This window comes from Castor canadensis, chromosome 3 (genome assembly GCF_047511655.1).
Source record: "Castor canadensis chromosome 3, mCasCan1.hap1v2, whole genome shotgun sequence".
NCBI lineage: Eukaryota > Metazoa > Chordata > Mammalia > Rodentia > Castoridae > Castor > Castor canadensis.
Genome location: NC_133388.1, coordinates 59,895,291 through 59,903,151, shown reverse-complemented (window position 1 = coordinate 59,903,151; position 7,861 = coordinate 59,895,291). Strand labels below are relative to the sequence as shown.

Genomic DNA, 7,861 nt, shown 5'->3' with positions numbered 1-7,861 from the left:
TAATTTGTTGACTAAAAATAGAATAGCTATAACATAGACACAATTTTATTAAAAATCCATACTGATGAAAAGGATTAGTAACATTGTACCAGAAGAGTTAACAATGTCTTAGGGTGAAGATTCTGGCATGTTTGTTTTCTTAATTTGATTATTCAGATTTTATGCCTTTTTTAAAAATAAGTATGCATAACTCATGTAAAATAAATATTTTAAAAAATGAAATAATAAAACACACACAGACTAGTATGGGCAGTGATTCTGGGTACACAGTGTAAGATACAAGCCCCTGCCAGTTGCCACCAGCATAGAGGACACACACAACCGTCCATTTGCAGCAATCCCTTTAGGTCAGAGATTTTATGTTCACTCTACAGATGGTAACCTGAGTTTCCAGGATATGTTAATATGCAATGGCCTACTGCATAAGACACAGAACGGTGAGCTCTTCCCTTTATAAGGCTACATTTGGTCTGCTCCTTTAAGTACATATTTTGTTTTTGAACAAGTGATCTCTACTGCATAAACAAGCTTGTGTCTTATAAGTGGCTAGCATGTAAGTTATTAAATTTTGCCACTTTTCTCTGTGAAGAGTGAGTTAGAATGAAAAATTATGTGGGTGAAATTAATGGATATTGGTCAAAGATGAGGTCAGGAGGTAATAATATGAATATGAAAGATGCACTTCTTGCAGTTGGTAAAAAACAATTTCTGGAGAACCAAGAACGATTACAGAAGGATAAAGCAGAAGAAATTGAACAGCTCCATGAAGTCATTGAGAAGTTGCAGAGTGAACTGACCCACATGGGGCCCATGGTGCATGAGCTCAGTGACTGTCAGGCTGACAGTCTCCACAGCGAGCTACTCTGCTTCCAGGGCGAGGGCCCAAGTGGTCAAGTACTGCGGACTGAGCTAGAAGCTGCACTTGCAGTCAAGGAGACCTTGGGCCAGCTGCTAGCCGAACAGGCCCAAGGACATAGCCAGGCCCTAGAGGCACTGCAGCAGCGCCTACAAACTGCAGAGGAGGCTGCCTCGCAGCAGCTAGTAAAACTAGCACACAGTGTGCCCCTCAGGGAGGCTGAGGTGGGGGGCATGGCCCCCCGGATCCAGGAGTTTGAAGCTGTCCTGAAGGCAAAGGAAGCAGTCATTGTACAGAGAGATTTGGAGATTGATGCTATGAACAAGCAGAAAGAGGCTCACACCATCGAGCTGGAGGCTATCCTGTTGGCCTTGGCACGCTTCTGTTACACCCTGGAACAGCAGCCTCTGGGTGCCCCGGGTGAGCCTCCCGAGCTGCAGCAGCTGCGAGTGCAGTGTGCCCGCCTTAACCACCAGCTGCAGGTGCTTCACCAGCGGTTCCTGAGGTGCCAGATGGAGCTGGACCAGCAGCAGGCCCATGGGGTGGCACACCGCCCGCACCCTCATGCAGACAGACAGGCTGAGCATTATGGTCAACTGGAACAGGGCAGCAGTAGCAGGCAGCCGACCTCAGCCCCCCCATGGCTGTGGCCAATGGGACAATCTGCAGCCTGCCAAAGTACTGGTGACGCTGAAGGACTCCAGTCTGCACAGAGCAGAAAGCATGATGTCGGTGCTCACAGTGTGCCAGAGACAGCTAGAGGCAGAGCTGCTCTTGGTGAAAAATGAAATGCGCTTGAACATGGATAGTGACAAGGTGGCAGAAGCGGTGCAGGGTAAGGAAAAGCAACTAGAAGATTGTCAGCTGTGGAGTGTTGACCTCATAGCTCAGGTGAAACAACTTCAGGAAAAACTGAACTGTCTGGTATATTCTATGGCCTTCCAGGACATCCACATGGAACACCTTAAGTTCCAGCAGCACTCAGCATTGCCATGCCAGGCAGAAAATGGTTCCAGTGATGATTCCCACAATGGCAAAGAAACAGATGCCTCACCTCCTGTTGACACGTTTAATACCGACAAAGCCACATGGGATCTAAGTGGTGTTACTAAAAACCAAGAGTTGATGGAAAATGAAATGCCAGATTTTCTAACTCAAGAAAAGTTAGTGTTGAAGGATAAGCCTCTTTCCTTACAAACTAGTGTGCATAGCAGCTCCTTCCACATTGAAGAGGCTGAGCCCCAGAAGGATGGTGTGAGGGCACTGGACCTGTCTTCTTGGAGCCCCCCCCGAGGTCTTCCGAAAAGACTTGACCCCTGAGCGTCAGCCCAGTCTCCCTGTGACACCCTGCTCAGATGCTGTGAGCCTGCAAAGTGCTGACACCTCCCCGCAGGACCAGACAGACTCCCTGCTATGGGCCGATGCGTCTGGGCTGCTTTGTTACCCAGGCAGGTCAGCAGCAGGACCGGCCCCACAGTGGGTGGTGGCTCCATCTGCTGGGCAGCACCATGTGGACAGGACAGCCCTGGAGAAGGACATCGAAGACTTTATCATAACAACCTTTGATTCTCAAGAGCCATTAAGATCCCCTCCTCTTGGGTTAGAAGGAAGAAGCAATGGAAGTGAAAAAAGTGACTGCCCAGGTGTTGGTGCAATGCTGACCCTGAGTCTAGGAGGACCTGAGGCTCCCACCTCTGATTCTGTGGCTGCTTTTGTTGCTCCCACCTCTGGAGGGTTTCGACGGTCACTAGGAGTGATGAAGGAGAAGGACGTTCACTCGAAGCATGTGAAGGCTTTGCTGTAGATGGTGTTGGAAGAGAGCCACCAGATATTGGCCTTGTCAGAGAACCAAGACCTTCCCAGTCCTCTGAGCAGGGGTGAACCACGTGCCCCACTGGATGGCTGCCTGCGGGAGAGGCAGGGCCTACTGGAGACAGTGCCTGAGAAAGAAGAGAAGGACCCTTCTGAGACGCCTTGTCTGGAGTGGGGAGCTTCTGCAGGCTGTGCAGGAGGTATTTGAGAAGGAGCGGGAGACTCTGAATGCCAAGCTGCAGTCCAGACCGGGTGACTCAGACCTGGGGCCTTACTGCTCCCTGTTGGAGAGACTGGAGAAGGTTATCCAAGAGCAGGGAGACCTTCAAGAGAAGGCCCAGGAACATCTGCACCTACCGGCTAGGAGAAGCCTACTGAGATCCAGGCCCTGTGTGCCCAGCTGCACAGGACTCACTTGCAGAACCAGGAGAAGCTGCAGCAGCTGTGCGCAGCGCTGACCAGTGCAGAGGCCTGAGGGAGCCGGCGGGAACACCAGTTGCGTAGGCAGGTTGAACTATTGGCGTATAAACTTGAGCAGGAAAAGTATATAGCCAGTGACTTACAGAAAACCCTAAGCAAAGAGCAAGAGAAAGTGAGTGACACCCAGAAGCGCCTAGTGGTGGAACAGAGTGCTGTGCAGGACTTGAAATCAGAGCTGCATGAGTGTAAGCAGGAGAACTCAAGGCTGTTGGAGTCCCTTGGCAAGGTGCAGCAAGAAGTCCTCCAGTTGAGGTCACTGCTGGACAGGAAGGAGAATGACCTGAAGGCTGCGCTTGAGGAGCTGGAGTGTGAACGTGGGAAGGAGCGAGCCCTCCAGGCCCAGCAGGAGGAGGAACAGCGGCGGCATCTGCAGTGGGAGGACCAGAGCTCCAAGGCCCTGGAGGAGTTAAAAATATCTTTGGAGAAGCATCGTGCTCAAAATAATCAACTATGTGTTGCATTGAAACATGAGCGTGCTGCGAAGGACAACCTGCAGAAGGAACTGCAGATCGAGTGCTCGCGCTGTGAGGCCTTACTGGCACAGGAGCAGAGCCAGCTCTCTGAGCTGCAGAAGAACCTGGAGGCTGAGAAGAGCCGCTCAATGGAACTGTCGGAGGCCTTACAGCACGAACGGCTCCTGACAGAGCAGCTGAGCCGCAGTGTGCAAGAGGCCTGTGCCCGCCAGGAGACACAGGCACACCACACCTTGCTGCGGAAGCTGAAGGCAGAGAAGGCCCGCACGCTGGAGCTGCAGGTGGTGCTTGAGAAGGTGCAGCAGCAGGCTGTACACGCACAGCAGCAACTGGAGGCCCAGGCGCAGGAGCGCTGTGCAGAGCTCAGGAAAGAGAAGAAGCGAGAATTAGAATTGCAGCACCAGCGTGATGAGCATAAGATTGAACAGCTTCAGCAGACAGTGAGAGAGCTGCGATGGAAAGAGGAGGTACCTTGGGGTGATGGCCCCTGCCTGGGCTCCCCCCGGCCCGGCTCCCTAGAGTTGAACCATCTCCGGGAACAGCAGCAGGAGCTGGAGAAGATACGGCAGCAGCTGCTCTGTGTGGCTGGGCTCCTGACCAGCTTCGTCAACCACACCGTGGACAGGACAATTAACAATTGGACATCGTCCAATGAGAAGGCGGTATACACACTCGGGAGGAACTGAAGTCTGAGCTGAGCACGCCTGCCTCCTCCAAGAAAAAAATGGCAGCAGAGCTACAAATCCAGCGTGTGGATGTGTTGCTGAAAGACAACGATTCTCTTACAAAAGCCATCAGCACAGTCACCCAGGAGAAAGCAGAACTGTCCAAGGCAGTGTCCAGGCTCGAGAAGACCCTGAAGCACCATGTACAGAAGGGCTGCACCCTTAGTAGGCCAGGCAAGTCTGTTTGGAAGCAAGATGGGACAGTTTTGCACAGTTCTTCACAACACTCAGACCCAGGACAGCTAATGCCACCTGCAAGCGAAGATATGAATATCTGCCATGTCAAGATGGAAAAATTGTACTTGCATTATCTGAGAGCAGAGAGTTTCAGAAAAGCTCGAATTTATCAAAAGAAGTATCTTTTATTGCTGTTTGGTGGGTTCCAAGACTCTGAACAGGAAACCCTCTCCATGATCGCTCACTTGGGGGTGTTTCCTTCCAAAGCAGATAAGAAAGTGGCCACATCACGTCCTTTCACGAAGTTCCGCACTGCTGTCACGGTGGTCATCGCAGTGTTGAGATTACGTTTTTTGGTTAAGAAGTGGCAAGAAGTTGATCGGAAAGGAGCTCTAACACAAGGCAAAGCCCCTCGCCCAGGGCCCCGAGCACCACGGCGGCAGCAGTCTTCGTCAAAAACCAGAGGGTCCCTCCCAACTCGTGATGTGTCTTTAGGCCATCCCCAGGACTCTGTGCATGGCTCTGGACCTGCAGCAGCCTCCTCAAGCAGAGGAGTCAGATCTACTTCATCCCCAAATTCAAGATTAGAAAGATCCCTGACTGCATCTCAAGATCCGGAACCCTCCTTGACAGAATATATTCACCATTTAGAAATGGCTCAGCAAAGACTGGTGGGGTTGCCACAAGATTCTGCTTCAAAGAAATCCTGTCACCAGAAGATTAAACAGTGAATAAAGTCCTGTGATTTTTAACCTGTGACAATTCTATTTGAGGAAAAGACGTTTATTCCTAAGGAAAGCTCATGGTGTGGCCTTGGACACTCTTCCCATTCCATGGCACCAGCCCTCAGGTGCCACCAAGTGTCCCTCTTCACATCACTGCAAAGCCACATGGCGTGCTTTCTGTGACCTCGGCATGCTTTGCTCCTTACCTCCCTTGAATGATGCTGCGTGCTGTTCTGTGCCTGTTGGCAGAGCCACTCGTCTCTTCCACGGAGGGAAGTGGTTTCCAGTTAATTATTTTCTTAAATGTACAAATGGAAACTTCATTTAAGAATGAACACACACACAGAGGAAGGAAGGAATAAAGTGAAAGCACTGTTCTGTTAAAAAAAAAAACAATTTCTGTTTCTCATTTATTCAGAGACAAAAAGCAGTCTTTGATATCAAGCACAAAAGTCTGAGTCGGAGCTCTTTATCTGTATTAAGATTGTATGGTTCTGTCAAAGAATTGGCCTCTACAACTGACCTCACTGCTCAGTGACAGGGCCCTTGATGGGAAGGGATTCGGACTGTAACTCACAACACATGGGAGGTGTTTAATTAAATATGTGGGAAGTTAAAAGCAAGTATCTTGAGGGGTGTTTTTTAGTGATTTTAGAGCCTGTGTATAGACATAGTCTGTATCAATACATAAGCTCAACAGAGGAGTTTAAATAATGCACTGCACAGAGGGTACTCTTTATTGAGAAGCACGGCAAGACAACTGTATATTGATCAAAGGCAAATTACAGATGATGAATAAACCACTGAACTCACCAAAAATACACCTGTATTAGAAATCTGCAATTCCAGCTTTGTGAGGGAATATTAGCACATGGTATCCTTCACACTTCTCCAAAGACATCTTGCAGGTGTCCAGGGCATTTGACTGATAGAATAAATGTGGCATTCCAGTCATTGTAAACCATCCACAGACGCCCTTAAAGACATGGATTGGAGTTCCTTTGGCACTAGGTAAATAACAGGTGGTGATGTTTGACAGGCTAAGTGGTAGCTTCTCAAGCATCTGTTACTCCTGAGAGTAGCAGGAGTTTATAGTTCTGCTTCTGTGAGATGGGGTCCCTCTTCTTGGACCAAGAAAGTCTGGCTTGTTGCTGTCACTACTTGGCAAGGCAAGTGAAGTACAGTCTCTTCACATCACTGAAGTTCCCTAAATTTCTGCCCTTCACAGAAGGTTGGGCATTACTCTTTCCTGCAGGTCCTTCACATGAGTGTGGACAGAAGGACGGGCTCCTCAGATATTCAGAACTGACTGCTGGGACATCCAGTAGACATGGGTAAAATCTCTTCAGCCTGGGATCAATTAGAAGAAGGCATGTCTTATGACCTGGAGTACACGATGGTCTTCACAGGGAAACACCAGCTTCTATGACATGTAGGGGGTGTGCGTGTGTGCGCCTGTGCGTGATGGAATTTCCTTGCTCCTTCCTGCATGTTATGAACACTGGCATCTCTGCATGTATCCTTATCTTATCTTATTGAGGTATTAGGCCTAAAAGTAAGGTTCATTACTTCATGCTGTCTAGAAATTTGGTGAAATCAGGACAACTTCAAGTAGCCTCACCATAAATTGCCCTTTCCATGATGCTCCCATGGATAAAGGTTTCTACACAAACTTCTTCATCAAAGAGAACAGGGGCAGTTTCTACTTATTCCTGAATAGTAAAATTCAATTGCCTACCAAGTCACAAAATTATTCAAACAAGCCAACAGCATCCTTATGTTACACACAGGGGATGTTATTCTGCCCTCTTGATACTGTACTCCACCTCCCATATCCTCTGTTATTCACTATGTTTGCAAGTAAAACTCTTATATGACCTAGTAGGTGCTGTGCTCTTCTGTTCACAGCTGTCAGTGTATGTGTTAATTAATCTCTGTTGATCTCATCAGTTCCATTTTGCGCATTGTGTAAAGGGATACCCCCACATCCTAGCATAACTGTCCTTCTCTTCCCAAGAAAGTGAGCTGGAAACAAATAAAAAGCCCATCTAGCCTGGACATACTGGCTCACATCTGTAATCCTAGTTACTGGGGAGGTGGAAATCAGGAGGATCATGTTTCAAGACTTGCCAAAACAAAAAGTTCATGATACCCCATCTCAATCAGTGGCTGGGCACAGTGGTGTGCACCTGTCATCTACATTGGGAGCACAGATAGGAGGAGGGTGATCCAGGCCAGCATGGGTGTAAATGCAAGCTCCTATCTCAAAAATAAACAACACCAAAAGGGCTGGTGGACTGGCTCAAGTGGTAGAGCACCTGCCTAGCAAATGTGAGGTCCTGAGTTCAAACTCCAGTACCAGAAAAAACATTTTTTAATAAAATGTCCATCAATTTAGTGTACACACATTGTTTTACACCCACTTCTAGTCCTTCATCTTAAAAGATATCTTCCTCATGTAGTGTAGGACACAAACATCTGTCTTACAAAATCCCAATGATGTTTTCGCCCTTAATTTCAGCCCTTCCAATATGTTGTTTGTCCCTTTTAAGACCAGCATGCCATTGGGTCTCCTTATGATATTGAACTTGTAATATCTTTGAGACTAGTAAC

At 48.3% G+C, this 7,861-nt stretch overlaps 1 pseudogene; it reads left to right on the top strand.

Annotated features, from left to right (window-relative positions):
• The first annotated feature begins 642 nt into the window (after window positions 1-642).
• On the top strand, window positions 643-5,620 carry LOC109702280 (pericentrin pseudogene; annotated as a pseudogene).
• The last annotated feature ends 2,241 nt before the right edge of the window (window positions 5,621-7,861 follow it).